At 45.1% G+C, this 19,961-nt stretch overlaps 1 protein-coding gene across 3 annotated transcripts in view; it reads right to left on the minus strand.

Moving 5' to 3' along the window:
* Positions 1 to 19,961, minus strand: part of TEX15 (testis expressed 15, meiosis and synapsis associated) — a 65,427-nt gene that overhangs the window by 40,970 nt on the left and 4,496 nt on the right. The window contains exons 1-2 of one of the 3 annotated variants that reach the window (XM_038746930.1): positions 3,050 to 3,128; positions 807 to 890 (exon numbers count right to left, since the gene is read on the minus strand). The gene's annotated coding sequence lies outside the window, so the exon portion shown is untranslated. Of the gene's footprint in view, positions 1 to 806; positions 891 to 3,049; positions 3,129 to 9,686; positions 9,758 to 19,961 lie in introns of those variants that run through there. The other 2 variants (XM_038746931.1, XM_038746932.1) reach the window with 2 other exon arrangements.

The following is a 19,961-nucleotide window of genomic DNA, read 5'->3' on the forward strand; positions in this document are numbered from 1 at the left end:
ATAAATTTGATTGAATGAATGAATCTACAGTGGTAGCCACCATTACCATCCAATAGCAATGCCTTTTGAAAAATTTCCCATGCAAACTACTATGCCAATTTGACAGGGCACCTAACACATCTACAACCTTTTCCTTCCTGATCCCTGAACAAGATTGACACTTCTCCTGTAGCAAATTCTACTAGTAACATTAATTAACACACTGGAAGGACTGAAATTATTACAAAATGGTGGTCACTACAAATAAATGGAGGCCCTCAAGTACAGAGGTCATTTTAAATTGATTTAGAGAATTTGAACAGTGTGGAGAATTTCAAAAATACTTGAAGGCATCACTTACCCCACCTCTCTGCTGATACCATATTACAGTTGGACACAGCTTCCTCTAATATTAGTGAGGAAAAGGGAGAGGCAGTCCCATCCAGAGACGCCCAGGCATGTGCATATGCTCTCCCCTCGGGGTGCCCAGGCAGCTAGCCCTTTTCACAGACACCTACTCCCAAAAACAAATAATTACCAAAGATGTCTGAAGCAGCAACTGGTGAGGAAGGAGATGTCCAGGGGACTAAGGTTTTTGCTGCAGTAGCATTAGGGGAACAGTGAAGAGGGGCAGGTTGCAGGGAGGAGTGGGAGAATGAGCCTCTGCTGCCTCAGAAGAAGGAGAGGACAGTCCATTTCTTTAAGGAAGTTGTGGCAGACAGGGGAAGGATGGGTGTTCATAGATGAGATGGCATGTAGCTAAATACAATTACATGTTATAATACATACTGAAAGACAGTGAGCTAGACACACATGCACATACTTACCACTTTAATATATTAATGCTGTAATCTTGCTTTATAAAACTGGTATGAAGATTAAGTCCCAACAACAATATTGTGAAGAAATATCTACAAGAAGGACAAACATTGAATCAATTTATGTTTGCAAACATAGAAACAGGATAAGTTTAACAAATAAAGTCAGTCAATTGTATTTATTAAGTGCTTTCTGCAAAGCACTGTACTAAGCACTTAGAGTGCAATATCACAAAATAAGACACGTTCTCTGCCCACAAAGAGCTTACAGTCTAGAGGGGAAGACATATTAACATAAATTACAGATCTGTACATAAGTGTTGGGGCGCTGAGAAAGGGAGTTGAATAAAGGGAGCATGTAAGGATGATGCAGAAGGGAATGAAAGAAAAGTAATATTGGGCTTAGTCAGGGAAGTCCTCTTGGAGGAGATGGCGTGCCGTCAATAAAGCTCTGAAGAGGGGAAGAGTAATTGTCTGTCAAGACATGAGGAGGGAGAGCATTCCAGGCTCGAGGCAGGATGTGGGCGAGAGGTCGGCAGTGAGACAGACAAGGTTGAGGCACAGTGAGAAGGTTTGCATTAGAGTAGCGAAGAGTGTGAGCTGGGTTGCAGTTTGGTTCTGAAAATCAAGACTGCAAAGAGTTAATAGATGAGCCTATGAGCTAATTTTATTTGACTCATTTTCTTAAAACACTTTAAACCCACCAATTGCTCTTCTGAAATCAACTTAATCTGGCAGTGTAATCATAGACAGTTCAATAATGATTAATAATTGTGGTATTTGTTAAGTGCTTAATATTTGCCAAGCACTGTAATACTAATAACAATGATAGCATTTATTAAGTGCTTACTATGTACAAAGCACTGTTCTAAGTGCTGGGGAGGTTACAAGATGATCAGGTTGTCCCACGAGGGGCTCACAGTCTTAATCCCCATTTTACAGATGAGGTAACTGAGGTGCAGAGAAGTTAAGTGACTTGCCCAAAGTCACACAGCTGACAAGTGGCGGAGCTGGGATTTGAACCTATGACCTCTGACTCCAAAGCCCGAGCTCTTTCCACTAAGCCATGCTGCTTCTCCAGTTATCTCCTATCAACCACAGTATTAAGCACTGGGGTTCACAGAAGACAACCAGGACCCAAATGAGGCCCACAGTCTAAGTTTTGCTTTCCTTTAGTATCAAATGAATCAATGGTGTTTACTGAGTGTCTGTTGAGTGCAGAGCATTGCGCTATTTGCTTGGGGGAGTATAACAGAAGCAAAGGGCATCATCCTTGCCCTCAAGAAGCTTACAATAGGTGCTTCCTTATAGTTAAAAGGACACCAAGTATAAAATACTCTGAACTCCTGGGTCAGTATTTGAAAGGTTCTGAACTAAACATGCCTGATCTTTTCCAACTCTACATTTGAAGCAAACTTTCCCGGGTAGTTATAAAAAAGACAATATTGCATTCTCATCCCACTTCTGATTTAAGACTGAAGTTCTGGGCCTCTATTTGGAAGATTAAAAACCAGAGATATTTAAAACCTAGCATTGGATGTTAATATTTCAATTGAACATTACAATATTCATTAATTTTTACTCAATTAAAATCAATATAACTATGCTCTTGAGTAAAAAAAACCTAGAGGAGAAATGAAATTGGAAAAGAAAGCAAAAGTATTTTGAGCCAGAAAGCGGAAGCCGTAACTGTGTTTTAACAGCTTGCAGCTTCGTAATGGGAGAAACCTGATGTTACAGGATAAACTATAAAAATGAAGTGGGCTCTCATCCAGCGCTAAGCACAAGGGCAAGCTAGGTATGGCTCCAAGAGCACGGGTCTGGGAGTCAGAAGGACCTGGATTTTAATTCCAGCTCTGCCACTTGTCTGCTGTGTGACCTTGGGCAAGTCACTTAACTTCTCTGGGCCTCAATTCTGTAAAATAGGTATTAAGACTGCGAGTCCCATGTGGGACACGAACTGTGTCCAACTAACCTGATTAGCTTGTATCTACCCCAGAGTTTAGTACAGTTGGGTAGGGACCATCTCTATATGTTGCCAATTTGTATTTCCCAAGTGCTTAGTACAGTGCTCTGCACATAGTAAGCGCTCAATAAATATAATTGAATGAATGAATGAATACAGTGCCTGACACATAGTAAGGGCTTAAGGAATACCATAAAAAATAAATAATACATCCCCGGGTTTGCAAGTTCCACACACAGATCCCTCAGGCACCCTACTGGGTTACAAGCAATTAACCAGTATTTACTTTGTTAAAAAGTTTCAACAGTAGCAGCATCCTTGATGCCAGTCAGGGACTCAAGGTTCTATAATTTCTCCTCATGTTCCAACACCCTGGCTGTGCTGCAGCTGATGTCATCTGATGACTGACAGTCTCTGTAAAATCACTTCCCCCCTGAGGAATGAATCACTTCTTGGTTTTAGAAATTTCTGGGTCTTTCCCCCAATCAATGGATGGGTCTGTCCTGCTGAACTATCACAGAGGGACTTAGACACTGCAGAGAATCAAGAAACAGGAGGTGGTGAGGCAACATACTTTATCCTGAGAATGGGTCCTCATTCCATTCAGAAGCACTTGTCATAACACTCATTTCTTTCAAAGGTGACATTTGATATCCCTCATCTCTCATAGGTGAATTTCCTTATTCTGAATTTCCTATCTTCTCATTCCAGCTCCTACCCTCCAAAGTTGTTCTTGTAAAGATAGCATTTTCTCAAGATGTCTTTTAAACAAGTGAAAAAGGTTTTTTTTAAAATCTTGGTAGTTCAACTTAGAAATGATCCCATGATAACACAATCCTATTACATCAAAAGAAATTCAGCAGATTTAAATAGAGAAAATTTGGGAATTTTTTTTCCTTTCTGTAGAGTTGCATCTGCAAGCCACAGCATGGACGATATCCAATATCACCTTAAAGTCCCACAATGAACCATGGCAATTAAGCCTCAAACAGAAGATTGGGAAGCTATAGAAAATTTGGCATCCCTGAAAACTGGTAAACTTTAAAGTAGTATCAAAAAAAAGGGACTCATATGAAAGATAAATCTAAACCATCTTCACAGCTGCACTGGTGATGCGCAGCTGCCACTTTCCTTCTAACGCCTCAGCTGTTGTAATTAGGAGACCCCTCAGGAGTATCAATCATTAGTTTTAAAATGCAATAATTACAGAGACTTTGTATTTATTCAGATATTACATTCCAGGATTATTCAACTCCATCAATTATCAATTCCATAAGGAGTATCTTAAATGACAGTTACACCAATACGGTTAAAATATCAAAAACATGGTAAAAATGTCAAACTCTTGCTTGTTTTATTCTTTTTGATATGTCTGGACTGAAAAATCCATTGTTTCGTGTAACCTTGAAAATTCAATCGTTAGACTTTTCCAATTTTTTGAGACTATCTCCCCAAGGCCCCTTATCAATGCAGAAACAATACAAAAATCTTCTGACATATCAATTCTGCCAAATTTTAGCCTGCTCCCCACTCCGAACGAAGGGGCTTCATGGAAACCCAAGTCAATCTGGCCTCATCTGCCCAAACAGACAGCCCCCATTAACCCCATTATCAGGCTAGAAAGAGGGTTAATTTGCCCCTGTTTCTGCCCCGAAAGTCAGATTTCTGAGTACCCGCTGGATTATGGAAATTGCACTGAAGAATAAAACGTATGCATTTTAAAAAGAAAATTTCAAACATTTTACAAATAGACTAGAAAAACCCCTGCCTATATTTTCGTGCCAAGACCAGCAATTGAAATGACATTTCTAAAAGCCTAGGAATCAAAACAAGTTGAGTTCTTTTAACAAGGCAAGGTCATAAATAAATATTGAAAACGAATTTCCATGATGTTCACTAAAGAAAAAATTAAAATTACCTGCTACTTTTGGTTTGTGAAAATAAAATGGAATTACTATATCACTGGAAACTCTTAACTATAATGAGATTTGCTAGCAACACTCATTATCACTGTATTCACTGAGAACCTACTGTGTACAAAGCACTCTAACAGGCATTTGGGAGCATGCAATAAAAGTAAAAGACATTCATTGTTTCTGTCTGGAGAAGTTTACATTTTAATGGAAGAAAACCACAAATTGTATGCAAACAATGGGAGAAAGAAAAACAACTGATAACAACGATACACCTCAAAATGTAAACACATGTATTGATTAGAATGCATCCAATTGTAAACACACGAATTGACTATCCTGTGATTAGGAAATTTGAGAAAGTTCTGTCCGGGCCTGGCCTCCCGGGTTATGAGAGAAATTACCTGGGCCTCAGTTTGGGGAATACCTCGTAGAAGATTCCACCAACAAAACTACAAGGTACTGCTTTGAGAGCCACCAAACTAAATATTTGCAGCAGGAGAAACCATTACAGGACAAGTGACTACTAAAAAACTGGTGCATTTCTACTCCATAATTCTAATCCATTTAATATTTTAAATGTTGAATGCCATATATGCAAGTTCAGAGGACAGTGGGGGGTAGAGGTGCCCCCGTGGACTTTGGAAGCTGACTCCCAGCCCCATCACAGATCTCTTCACAAGACTGAAAATGCTGACTATTGACCTGAAAATGCTGGTCTATTTACCCTAAAATCCCTGCCTTTTTTTCCCCTCCACACACCCAACTTAAAAATAACTTAGTACCTTTATGTAATTCCACATTTACAACACATCTTAATGATGTTTTTTTTTTCAATTAGGCTATCACAAATTTTCACAGATAAGTATGTATCTTATTTTTAATATGGAAACAAAATCTGAGGAAAGTGAGGTTAAATCATATGCCTTTCTTAAACAAGCATTCAGGCATGATTATGGGATTTGCTTTCTTGAAACCATGACTTTTTCCTCTCCATTCATACTACCACCCTGATCGAAACATATCCTGCTTTGACTATGGCATCGGCCTCGTAGCTGACCTTCCCGCCTCCAGTATCTCTCTTGTCCAGTCCATTACTCCACTCTGCTGCCTAGATCACCTTTCTTAAGAAAATGTTCAGTCCACATCTCTCCACTCCCCAAAAACCTTCAGTGGTTGCCCATCCCCCCGGTATCAAATAGAAACTCCTTAGCACCGGCTTTAGGGCACTGGATCAGCTCTCCCACTCCTACTTTAAAACCTCACTGATCTCATATTACAACCCAGCCGGCATATAACGCCAACCTACTCATTGTACCTCATTCATTCATTCACTCATTCAATCGTATTTATTGAGCGCTTACTGTGTGCAGAGCACTGTACTAAGCGCTTGGGAAGTACATGTTGGCAACATATAGAGACGGTCCCTACCCAACAGTGGGCTCACAGTCTGGGGGGGGGGGGGCAGAGAACAAAACAAAACATATTAACAAAATAAAATAAGTAGAATAAAAATGTACAAGTAAAATAAATAAATAAATGGAGTAATAAATACGTACAAACATATATACATATATACAGGTGCTGTGGGGAAGGGAAGGAGGTAAGGCGGGGGGATGGAGAGGGAGATGAGGGAGAGAGGAAGGAGGGGGCTCAGTCTGGGAAGGTCTCCTGGAGGAGGTGAACTCTCAGTAGGGCCTTGAAGGGAGGAAGAGAGCTAGCTTGGCGGACGTGGGGAGGGAGGGATCTCGACTCGATCATCTCACCGCTGACCCCTCGCCCACACCTTCCCTCTTCACAGCTGGAAACCACCACTCTCCCCACCTTCAAAGCCTTTTTAAAATCAAATCTCCTCCAAGAGGCTTCCCGTAACTAGGCAGTCATTTTTCCTACCTCCTCTCCCTTCTGTCTCGCCTCTGCCCCTGGATCTGTACCCCTTAAGCACTTGATAGTCACCTCCCCACTCCCATGACCCCACAGGACTTCTGTACATAACCTTAAACTTTGCAATTTCCCCTAAGTGTAATTTGTTTTAATATGTTTCCCGCTCTGGACTCTTAAGCTCCTTGAGGGGCACTGATCATGTCTTTCAACTGTCCAGTACTGCACTTGCCCAAGTGCTTAGTACAGAAACGCACTGGGCATGTTACTCCCCTCCTCAAAAATCTCCAGTGGCTACCAGTAAACCTACGCATCAGGCAAAAACTCCTCACTCTCGGCTTCAAGGCTCTCATCACCTCGCCCCCTGCTACTTCACCTCCCTTCTCTCCTTCTACAGCCCGGCCCGCACCCTCCGCTCCTCTGCCGCTAACCTCCTCACTGTGCCTCGTTCTCGCCTGTCCCGCCGTCGACCCCCGGCCCACGTCCTCCACCTGGCCTGGAATGCCCTCCCTCCGCACATCCGCCAAGCTAGCTCTCTTCCTCCATTCAAAGCCCTACTGAGAGCTCACCTCCTCAAGGAGGCCTTCCCAGAGTGAGCCCCATCCTTCCTCTCCCCCTCCCCATCCCCCCACCCTACCTCCTTCCCCTCCCCACAGCACTTGTATATGTTTGCACAGATTTATTACTCTATTTATTTTACTTGTACATATTTACTATTCTATTTATTTTGTCAATGATGTGCACCTAGCTTTACCTCTATTTATTCTGACTTGACACCTAACCACATGTTTTGTTTTGTTGTTTGTCTCCCCCTTCTAAACGGTGAGCCCACTGTTGGGTAGGGACCGTCTCTATATGTTGCCAACTTGTACTTCCCAAGCGCTTAGTACAGTGCTCTGAATACAGTAAGCGCTAAATAAATACGATTGAATGAATCAGTGCTCAGTATATAGCACTGATTGATGGACTGATAAATTTTGCGTGTTATTTTTTACAAGGATAAAACTGGAACATAAACTTTGACACACAGAAATCAGAAGTTTAAACCTACAAATATTTAAAAAGAAGTAGAATTAAAGGCGATAGCAATAAAGCTCTTATGTATTAATTAGGCACACTGTCACATGGAGGAAACTTTACTTCATCAATTCCCTCTCCAGCAAAGATCCCAATCCTTTTTAATCTCTTCAAGTATATTTCTAGAAAGTCTCAAATAGGTTGGTTTAAAAAACTTTAAAAACGGGGGGGGGGATTTCACATTATATGCTTTATCTATATTACAAAAGCAGTATTAAATAAAGAACAGATAAAAATAAATGTAGTTTGGCACCAAGATCCAAGAATGAATTTTCTACACACATAACTCACATCCATCTTTGCTAGAAAGCACACGCCCAAATTCCACCAATTCCCACACTCAAATTACTAAACAGCTTCCACTTTCTATTTCTCTGAAGTCACCACACGACTGAAAAGATATCCCTATCATCTCACACAACCAATCGTGACCGTACTGTGCATATAAACCCTACACACACACTTGAGTACACATCATTATGTGAGAAAGCTTTTGCTAATATTAAAAGCAAACTAGAGACTGGCCTGAGGTGCAGCAGAGTCGCACTGAGCATGAGGCTGGGAGACAGGTGTCCCGGGTTCCAGTCCCGTTTACGCAACTTTGCAGCCCCAACCTTGGACATAACACTTACCTTCTAAATTCCGTCCTGAAAATGGGGAATCGATACGTGTTCTCCTCCCTCTCCCTTAAACTCTGAGCCCCATGTCGGTCAGGGATTGGGTCCGATCTGATTATCTTCTGTCTACCCTAAAGCTTAGCATCGTGCTTGGCACGAAGTGCTGCAGAAGCTAGACTACGAGTGGACTTCAATTTAGAAGATAAATTTTCGGCGTTAAGACCCTAAAATCCTCTCCTGTGGGCAGGGAACGTAGAGTGCACCAACCCTGTTAAAGAGTATTCTCCCAAGCTCTTAGGAGCTGCCCACATTGCAGTTTCAATAAACCTGATTGCTTTGACCAACTGATTGCCTCTGCCTTGATGTGACTTTTCTGCACTTTGTACATGCTCGGCAATAAAATCTTCTCAACTCCACCACACTGGCAGAGACCAACAACCCAAACTGGCTAAATGTTAAACATATAGTGTCTCAGGTAGACACTGCCAAGTGCAACCGACTAGGAGTAAGGGACGTTGCGTGATGAATATTAGTTCAACCCTCGGGAGAGAGAGAGACCGGGAGGCCGAAGACGGGGCCGAGTTGGAACTGACGCCCGAAGTCGTCCGAGGGCTCTCGGATGGCCGGTGGGGCCGATGGGCGGGGACTGTCTCTATATGTTGCCAACTTGTACTTCCCAAGCGCCTAGTACAGTGCTCTGCACACAGTAAGCGCTCAATAAATACGATTGATTGATGGGCAAGTAGCAATCTCCGATTTAGGAGCCCGGGGGCAGGATGCTGGCGGGCTTTTCCAGAAAAGGCTCGGGGTTTTCTGCCGTGGGGGGGGGGGGGGGGGGGCGGACAGAAAGGCCTCATGGCTCCCCCACACCCGGACACTCCGGGAAAAACCATCTGGGGAAGGGGCTGGGAATATGTGGGAATCGGGGAGGGGGGATCTGAGTTCGAATCCCCCCCCGCCAACTGCCTGCCGTGTGACCTTGGGCAAGCCGCTTCTCAGTGCCTCAGTACCCTCCACTATAAAAGGGGGATTCGATACCTGCTGTCCCTCCTCCGTGCGGGACGGGGACCGTGCCCGACCTAATTAACCCCAACGCTTAGAACAGCGTTTGCCCCCGCGGTAAGCGCTTCAACGGATACCGTTAGGGGGGAAGCTCATCCCGGCTTCCTCGTCGGGCTGCCAAGCGGGTGGTGCGCACTCCTTGACCTCCGACTCCCAATGTGGCTCAGTAGAAAGAGCCCAGGTTTGGGAGTCAGAGGTCCTGGGTTCGAATCCCAGCTCCACCAACTGTCAGCTGGGTGACTTTGGGCCAGTCACTTCACTTCTCTGGGCCACCTCATCTGTAAAATGGGGATTAGTAATAATAATAATAATAATAATATTTGTTAAGCCCTTACTATGTGCAAAGCACTATTCTAAGCCCTGGGGAGGTTACCAGGTGATCAGGTGGTGACTCGGGGGTCTCCCAGTCTTCATCCTCCTGTGGCGGGCGGGCTGTCTCCCCGGCCCCGCTCCCGCGCGGTGGCCCGCAGCACCTGGCTCGGGGCTCCGCGGGTCCGCCGCCTCCGGGCCGCGATCCGCCGGACGAGTGGGCTCCGCGCGGTCGCTTCAACGGCTTCCAACGGCCGGTCCTCCTGGACGCGCGCGCCCGCCGCCGGCTCGCCCCCCCCCCCCCCCGCGCGCGCGCGCGCGCTCCTCGCACCCGCTCACACCTGCGGGCCGCCCTCGGGCCTTCCTCCCTTTCTGCCCCGTCGTCTCCCCCCTCCCGCCCCGAGGGACGCCGGGGTTCACGCTCTCCCCTCATTTTCCTCGGCCCGTGCCCGCGCTCCGGCGGAGACCCGCCAGTGGGACCGGGAGCGCGCGCGCGCGCGCCCACGCGTGCGCGCCAGACTGCAACGCCCCCCAACTGCCACCTGCTCGCGCTCCCCGCGCTTTGCGTTGGCGCCGAGGCCTTCCGGGGGCCCCGCCCCCCTCCCCCCTCGTTCCTCTCCGGGCCTAGAATAATAATAATAATAACGATAGCATTTGTTAAGCGCTACTATGTGCCGAGCACTGTTCCAAGCGCTGGGGGAGATACAAGGTTATCAGGTTGTCCCACATGGGGCTCGCAAAATTCATCCCCATTTTACAGATGAGGTAACAGGCACAGAGAAGTTAAGTGACTTGTCCAACGTCACACAGCTGACAAGTGACAGAGCAGGGATTAAAGCCCACGACCTCTGACTCAAAGCCCTACTGAGCGCTCACCTCCTCCAGGAGGCCTTCGCAGACTGAGCCCCATCCTTCTTCTCTCTTCCCCCTCCGCATCCCCCCGCCTTACCTCCTTCCCCTCCTCACAGCACCTGTATATATGTATGTATGTTTGCACGTATTTATTATTCTATTTATTTGTATATATTCTATTTATTTTATTTGGTTACTATGTTTTGTTTTGTTGTCTGTCTCCCCCTTCAAGACTGAGCCCACTGTTGGGTAGGGACCGTCTCTATATGTCGCCAACTTGTACTTCCCAAGCGCTTAGTACAGTGCTCTGCACACAGTAAGCGCTCAATAAATACGATTGAATGAATGAATGAATGACTCCCAAGCTCGGACTCTTTCAATCAATCAATCAGTCAATCAATCGATCGTATTTATTGAGCGCTTACTGTGTGCAGAGCACTGTACTAAGCGCTTGGGAAGTACAAGTTGGCAACATATAGAGACAGTCCCTACCCAACAGTGGGCTCACAGTCTAAAAGGGGGAGAAAGAGAACAAAACCAAACATACTAACAAAATAAAATAGAATAGATACGTACAAGTAAAATAAATAAATAGAGTACTAAATATGCACAAACATATGTACATATAAAGAGGTGCTGTGGGGATGGGAAGGAGGTAAAATGAGGGGGATGGAGAGGGAGACTTTCCACTAAACCACGCTACTTCTCCAATGCCCTACCTCCACACATCAGCCAAACTAGTAGCAGCGTGGCTCAGTGGAAAGAGCCCGGGCTTGGGAGTCAGAGGTCCTGGATTCTAATCCCGACTCCGCCACTTGTCAGCTCTGCAACGTTGGGCAAGTCACTTAACTTCTCTGTGCCTCAGTTCCCTCATCTGTAAAATGGGGATATGAGCCCCATGTGGGACAACCTGATAACCTTGTATCTATCCCAACGCTTCGAACAGTTCTTCTCACATAGTAAGCGCTTAACAAATACCATCATTATTATTATTATTAAACCAGCTCTCTTCCTCCCTTCAAAGCCCTACTGAGAGCTCACCTCCTCCAGGAGGCCTTCCCAGACTGAGACCACCGTTCCTCTGCTCCTCTTCCCCCCATCGCCCCCACTCCCTCCCTCTGCCCTGCCCCTTTTCCCTCTCCACAGCACATGTATATTTGTACATATTTATTACTGTATATCATTAATGATGTGTATATAGCTATAATTCTATTTATCTATTCTGTTGGTATTGCCACTTGTCTACTTGTTTTGTTTTGTTGTCTGTCTCCCCCTTCTAGACTGTGAGCCCGTTGTTGGGTAGGGACCGTCTCTATATGTTGCCGAATTGTACTTCCTAAGCGCTTAGTACAGTGCTCTGCACACAGTAAGCGCTCCATAAATACGATTGAATGAATGAATGAAAGTTAGTCGTCGACTGGCCTCCCCCATTTAGCCCCGGACGCCCCCTCCCCACGAAGCCCGGGAGAACGGCCGCTCCTTCCCAAACGCTTAGTACAGTGCTCTGCACACAGAAGGCGCTCAATAAATACGACTGAATGAGGAACTGCGCTAGTTTTCCGCCAGTTTTAGTCATTCGGTCGTATTTATTGAGCGCTTGCTGTGTGCACAGCGCTACTACGCGCTTGGGAAACTACACGATTAAAGACATTCCCCACCCACAACGATCTGAACAATTCCAAAATATTAGCTGTGGGGTTTTTTTTTTTTGGGGGGGTGGCGTCGGGGTGGCGTTGAGTTCCTCAAATATGCCTTCTCCGTGGAACGAAGGCCTCTAAAAAGTCAACGACGGAGACTGTATTAGGCGAAATGATACTGATCACACGACCGCAATCAAATAAAAAGGTTTATTCAGTATAATCTCAAAAACTGAAACTACCATACTGTTCTCTACATATTCGACTCGGGTCACGTTTAAACCGCTCTCTCCATCCCCACCCCCTTTTTCTTCCTCCCTCTCCTCCCCGCTCTCCCCCAGCGGAGAACCGAGACCACCCCAAGATCGGGAAAACTAAACTCACCCTCTTTCAGGGGTTACATACGTCGGTGGCCCAGAACACTAGGGTCACTCTGGGGATGGGGACTTAAGCGCTTAGGACAATGCTCTGCAACATAGGAATCGCTCAATAAATACCATTGATTGATTTCACCTTCCCCCCACCTGCATCGGGGATCCAATGGAGCCTCGATTCTACAAGGTTTGTCCAGCTTCTTCCCTGCTTACTCCAGAAGCAGCGTGGCCTAGTGACAAGAGCACGGAGTTGGGAGCCTGAGGACATGAATTCTAATACTGACTCCGTGACTTGTCATCTGTGTGACCTTGGGCAAGTCACGGAGTCAAGCACTTCTCTGGGCTTCCGTTATCTCATCTGGAAAATGGAGATTGAGACTGCGAGCCCCACCTTGTGTCTCCCCCAGCGCTTAGAACAGTGCTTGGCAAATAGTAAGTGTTTAACAAATACCACCATCATCATCAACCAACCCTTGTCATTTATTGAAACAGGAGTCATATTAAACTTAATTTATTTAGTTAACTAGTTATTTAGTTAGCTAATTAGTTAGTTCTTTTAAGCATGTACATGATGCACCCATTCACAAAAAAAACGGGAACTTTTTCCCCCAAACGCAGTCCGGTCCCTAGTGCCATTGGGAGCGGTTAGGACGGGAGGCAGGTGCAGTTCTAGGCAGCAGGGGGCAGTAGAGCCCTCCACCTGCTCCGCTCATTTCTGCGGGATGGACTGAGTGGTTGAGCTCCTCTTGGCCTGAAAAAAATCCCCGCCCAGACAGCTCCGCACACGCTTAGGAATGGTTACTCCAAAAGGGAAACGCAAAATACGACTCCGAAAAAGAAAGCGCGTCTCAGGCAGGCGGATGGGCCAATTTGCTACTAGCTCTCTGTCTATCAGTGGAAGGATTAGACTCGCAGGGAGGCTTGATTCTCCGTGGCCAGACTGTGTTGTACTCCAAGTGCTTAGTACAGTAGTCTTGCACACACTGAGTGCTCAATTAATACCACTAATAGATGATGGGAAGGAGTGGTCTATTCGAATAGACTCTAACGGAGTGTGATCATGCCTGCATAAATAACTACCTGGGATATACAGAATATAATGCAGGTAGGAACTGATAGGCACCTGAAATAGTTCTGCTTATTCAGTCAGTCGTATTTGTTGAGCACTTACTGTGTGGAGAGCACTGTATTAAGCATTTGGGAGAGTACAACACAACAATATAATACATACACATACGTTTTCAGTGGTGGCAGTGAAACATTTGACATGGTGCACAAAAAGATTCTTCTAGAGCCCTGTACTAACCACTAGGAAATATAAAATAGAGTAAGTAGACATGATCCCTGTTCTCAAGGAGTTTAAAATCCAGCAGGGGAGGTAGACATTAAAATGAATTACAAGTAAGGGAAGCAAGTGAGTATAAAGATATAAACATAAGTGCTGGGGGGGAGGCTAAGGTAAATTTAGTGCTTAGGGGGTTCAGACTCAAGTGCATAGGGGGTTCAGACTCAAGTGCATAGATGACCCAAATAGGGAGGGAAAATAGGGTAGGGAGATGAGAGATTAGTCAGGGAAGGCAGCATGGCCTAGTGGAAAGAGCACTGGCCTGGGAGTCAGAAGACTTGGGTTCTAATCCCCACTCCACCACATGTCTGTTGTATGTCCTTGGACAAGTCACTTAACTTCCATCTGCCTCAGTTTTCTCAGCTGTAAAATGGAGAGTCAATCCTATTCCCTCCTATTTACACTGTGAGCCCCATGTGGGACAAGAACTGTGTCCAACCTGTTTGTCTTGAATTCATTCATTCAATCGTATTTACCGGGCATTAACTGTGTGCAGAGCACTGTTCTAAGCATTTGGGAGAGTACAATAAAACAGTAAAGTCACATTCCCTGCCCACAACAAGTTTACAGTCTAGAGTGAGGGAGACAGACATCAATATAAATAAATACAATTACAGATATGTATGTAAGTGCTGTGGGACTGGGAGGGGGGAAAAGCAAAGGGAGCAAATCAGGGTGACACAGAAGGGAGTGGGAGATGAAGAAAGGTGCGGCTTAATCTGGGAAGGCCTCTTGAACGAGATATGCCTTCAATAAGACTTTGAAGCGGGGGAGAGTAATCGTCTGTCAGATTTGAGGAAGGAGGGTGTTCCAGGCCAGAGGCAGGACATGGGCTAGAGGTTGGTGGTGAGACAGGCAAGATCAAGGCACAGTGAGGTTAGCACTAGAGGAGTGAAGTATGCGAGCTGGTTTGTAGAAGAAGAAAAGTGAGGTGAAATAGAAGTGATCAAGGTGTTGGAGTGCTTGAATCTATCCCAGACCTTGCAACAGCTTAAGACATAAGCACTTAAGAAATATGATAATAATAATAATAATGGCTTTCTGGAGGAGATGATGACCGTCTTCACTGTCTACTCATTCCACCAGAGAAGAAAAGCAGACTTTTTATGTTTTACTATCCAATGCGAAAGTGAGTGGTATTTTGTGGCCCATATAATTTTCAAGGTGGTCTATTTAAATCTTTCAGTGTCCCTCACATCCTTAAAATTAAAGAAAAAGTGACTACATCGCACTAAGTTCTGTCTTCCTCCAAATCCTAGCCAATGGCTATTCCTAGAGTATTGACACTATTTTTGTATTGTGGACCATAAATTCATGTACCAAAAATGGAGTGAGGCAAAATTAGTGCCAAGAGCATGTCATAATTAGACACTATTGCACTTTGGGCTTTCAGGCATGCCTACCTCAGGTCTGTATGCTTCCCTCCAGGCTTCTGGTTTTCATAATGGAGTGGAAGCCATGGAAATTCAAGGTAGAAGATGTGTGAAGCCATATCATGACTAGGAAAAAATAAAGAAGGCGGTAAGGGTTATCTACTTAGGCTGTGAGCCTCATGTAGGACAGGAACTGTGTCCAACCTGTTTCATTTGTACCTACTCCAGTGATTAGAACAATGTTTAACACATTGTAACCCTTAACGAATACCATAATTATTAGTCATGGAAAAAGGTGAGGGATAACTTGGAAAACTAGTTCTCGCTGCCTAATGTTATTGATCATTAATGGCTTTGGGTGTGTGTGAATATGGTTTTTCTTTATACCAATTTTCCAACTATTGATTCCAGTAATTCATTGTGTGTGATGGGGGGAGAACACGCAGGGGGCAGGGGGTGGACAGTGGGGAAGTATGTGGTTATAGTCTTGTGTCTGGATGATACTGTTATCCCAGGTCACCTTAAATTCACCAGATAACTGCATAGTCTTCTGTTTACTCTGGCCGTGAACATCTAGCCTCTGAATCCTTCCATTTCCATTAGATTTTGGTGGTAAATATTTTGAGAAAAGAAGAGTGTATTCTTTGCAAAGTATCCAGAACTCAAAAACCATTGTGGTTTTTGTTTGGGGGTTTTTTCTGTTACAAAATCAAATTCTTTGGAGCTCTTGGATAATTTATTTCAACCTACAACTGTCCAAATTTATCAGGAAACTATAGCAATTGAGGGCAAGTTTTCTTAACAAGTTCCTAGCTGCAAGACTTTACTTCTTCCTTTCAGCTCGACCCTTCACATTTTCAAAACATTTTCTAAAATGAACTATGAAAAGCTTGTCAAACAGATGCTAATAAGCTATAGTGAGTGAAGAGCTTGGTGTGGTTCTTCAAACGTGCCTGTCTTCAATCCAATCTGTTCACAGAGCTAAAAAATATTAGATCCAATTTCCAGAAGGGAAATGGGCAACTTTCTTTTTTATGTCCGATTGGATCCAGATGACTAATCTGATGTTCATCTAGCACCCAAACCAGGGCTTGAGGGTCCCAAATTCATGGAATAATTTCAGTTTTAATCAATCAATTGTATTTATTGGATACCTACTATGTGCAGAGCACAGTACTAAGGTCTTGGAAGAGTACAGTATAATAGAGTTGGTAGACATGTTCCCTACCCACAAGGAGCTGCTTAGACCTGAATTAAGAGTGGGCAGAAATAGTTTTAACCTTGCTGTTAAAGATCACTTTTAAGCTGGCACTGAATAGCATGAAAAGGATACAAATTAAAATCTTCAAAAAAGGTTTTGGAACTTCCTTACAAGTACTGTCTTCTAAGACAGGATTTCTGCTGTTCTTAAGGAAGTGTCTCCCTTTGATTTTTGCTCCAGGTGACAGATCACACCTCAGTGACTTCTACAACTGTGACGTCGACTTTGGGTTGTACCCTCCTGTCCTATGAAGGAGGGCACCTTCCCCTAGCCAGATCAGCTAGCTAGATCAAGGGATCGAGACCAATTCCTTGACCAAGTTACTTTGCAGAGCATTGTACTAAGCGCTTGAGAGAGTACACCATAACAATATAACAGAATTGATAGACACATTCCCTGCCTACAACTAGCGTAGACGGGGCAAGCAACAGTAATATAAATAAATTATGGATATGTATCTAAGTGCTGTGGGGCTGAAGGATGGGCAAATAAAGGAAACAAATGAGGCAGAGAAGGTAGTGGGAGAAGATGGGAATGGAGCAATGTAAGGATTAAAGAAAAGTATCTAAGTGCTATGGGGCCAAAGGAGAAGTGAATAAAGGAAACAAATCAGGGTGTGGGAGAAGGTAGTGAGAGAAGATGAGAATGGAGCAAGGAACGGATTAAAGAAAACAAAAAAAATCCAGGCCCTTGGAGGGTTTTTACGGATAACAATCAATAAACTTTGTTTATTATGTGCAGAGCACTGTACCAAGCTCTTGGGAGACTACAATACAACAATTAGAAAGCACCGAGTTTTTGTAAACTCAGGCACAATGGTGAGCAATGAATTCTATACTGTATCTCCTTAAGCCTGTTAGGAAGTTATCCTAACAGGCGGGGACGGGAGAGGGAGCCGCTTCTTTAAACCTCCACCAAATAGGATCGTCTGGAAGGATGAAACCTCAAACCCATTTCGTAGAGCAACGTCCGTCAAACCGCCACGAAACGGTAGGGGGCGCAGCAACTTCGCACCTCAATGGACCCCACACGCATACGCACGACAGTTCCCCCCTACACCTAATCAACTGTCTTCAACGGGTGGGTCTCGTAACAGAACAGAATCACGGGCCCTAATTCGTCCATGGCGTTATATCCAAATAGCGTAATGAAAGCCAGTACTCTGTCAGGCCAGGTCAGGTTTCCCCTGGGAAGCCTGATGCTTGTGGGGTCAGCTGAGCCTTAAACAGACCTAGAGACACTGGGCCGATTTCTCTGTCAGGGATGAAATCGAAACCAATCGTACCTAGGCCAAAGGGGGCATACAGGGCCCCTTTTGTTTCTTTTCTAGACAGATTATGTTTAGTTAGACTGGGAGCCCCATGTGGGACAGGACCTCTGTTCAACCTTATTTACCTGCATCTACTCCAGTGCTTGGAACAGTGCTTGACATATAGTAAACTCTTAAAATCCATGCCCGCCATCTGCAAATCCAACCCCATTCCTTCACACCTTTTCAAAACACTTGCCCCCCTCTTCTTCCCTCCCTAACAGTCATCTTCAAATGTTCGATCTCCAATGGCTTCTTCCCCAGTGCTTTCAAACATGCCCAGGTCTCCCCTATCCTTAAAAAAAAACCCTCCCTTGACCCCACAGCTCTGTCCACTTAGAGAAGCAGCTTGGCTTAGTGGATAGAGCACAGGCCTGAGAGCCAGAAGTTCATGGGTTCTAATCCCGGCTCTGCCACTTTTCTGCTGTGTGACCTTGGGCAAGTCACTTCTCTGTGCCACAGTTACCTCTTCTGTAAAATGGGGATTGAGATTCTGAGTCTCATGTGAGGCAGGGACTGTGTCAATACCGATTTGCTTGTATCCATCCCAGTGCTTAATACAGTGCTTGGCAAAAAGTAAGAACTTAACAAATACCACAATAATCATTATTATTATTATCATCCAGTTATCACCCCATCTCCCTCCCACCATTCTTCTCCAAGCTCCTTGAGTGACTTGTCTACAATCGCTGTCTCAAATTCCTCTCCTCCAGTTTTCTCCTTGACCCCCTCCAATCAGGCTTCCATCCCCTTCATTCCACAGAACCTTCCCTCTCAAAGGTCACCAATGACCTTCTTGCCAAATCCAATGGCCTCTACTCCATCCTAATCCTTCTCGACTTTGCAGCTGCCTTCAACACTGTTGACTACTCCCTTCCTCCGAAAACATTACCCAAACTAGGGTTCACTGACACTGTCCTCTCCTGGTTCTCTTCTTATCTCTCTCATCACTCATTCTCAGTTTTTTACAAAGGCTCCTCCTCTTCCGCCTAACCCCTGACTCTGGTTGTCCCTCAAGATTCAGTTCTTGGTCCCTTTCTATTCTCCATCTACACCCACTGCCTTGGATAACTTATTCGCTCCCATGGCTTCAACTACCACCTCGATGTGGATGATACTCAAATCTACATCTCCAGGCCTGATCTCCCTCCCTCTCTGCAATCTTGCATTTCCTCTTGCCTTCAAGACATCTCTACTTGGATGTCCTGCTGTTATCTCAAGATTACTCCCTCACAGAGATCTCCGCTCTCTTGACCCCATCCATCTTTCTGAGCACCTCACACCCCACCTCGCCTCCCTCTCCTCTCTACCCAGTCTTGATGATCAGATTACTGCTCTCAACTCTACCCTTTGTACTCAGCTAGACTCACTCACTCCCCTTTCCCTTCACCACTCTCGTACCACTAACCCACAGCCCTGGATCACTGCCACTGTCTGCCTCCTTTGCTCTTATGCTTGAGCTGCTGAACGCTGCTGGCGAAAGTCTAAACACTATGCCAACCTCGTTCACTTCAAGTTTATCCTTTCCTGCCTTAACTCAGCCCTCTCCTCTGCCAGACAAAACTATTTCTCCTCCTTTATTGACAACCATGCCCATCATCCCTGTCAGCTCTTCTGTACATTCAACTCCCTTCTCAGGCCCCCGGTTCCTCCCCCTCCTCCTTCCCTCACCCCCAATGATCTGGCCTCCTACTTCATTAATAAAATTAAATCCATCAGGTCTGACCTCCCCAAAGTCACTCCTCCCTCTTTCTCCAACCCCCCGGCTCTCAACACTCTCTGCTACTCTCCCATCCTTCCAAGCAGTATCCTCAGAAGAGCTCTCCTCCCTCCTCTCAAGTGCTACTCTGGCCACCTGTGCTTCTGACCCCATTCCCTCTCATCTCATGAAATCTCTCGCTCCGTCCCTTCTCCCCTCCTTAACTTCCATCTTCAACTGCTCAATCTCCACAGGTTCCTTCCCCTCTGCCTTCAAACATGCCCATGTCTCTTCCATCCTAAAAAAACCCTCTCTTGACCCCACCTCACCTTCTATTTATCACCCCATCTCCCTCCTACCATTCCTTTCCAAATGCCTTGAATGAGTTGTCTACACGCGCTGCCTCGAATTCCTCAACACCAACTCTCTCGTCGACCCCCTCCAGTCTGGCTTCCATCCCCTATATTCCATGGAAACTGCCCTCTCAAA

Source organism: Tachyglossus aculeatus, chromosome 5, assembly GCF_015852505.1.
Source record: "Tachyglossus aculeatus isolate mTacAcu1 chromosome 5, mTacAcu1.pri, whole genome shotgun sequence".
In the NCBI taxonomy this organism is placed as follows: domain Eukaryota; kingdom Metazoa; phylum Chordata; class Mammalia; order Monotremata; family Tachyglossidae; genus Tachyglossus; species Tachyglossus aculeatus.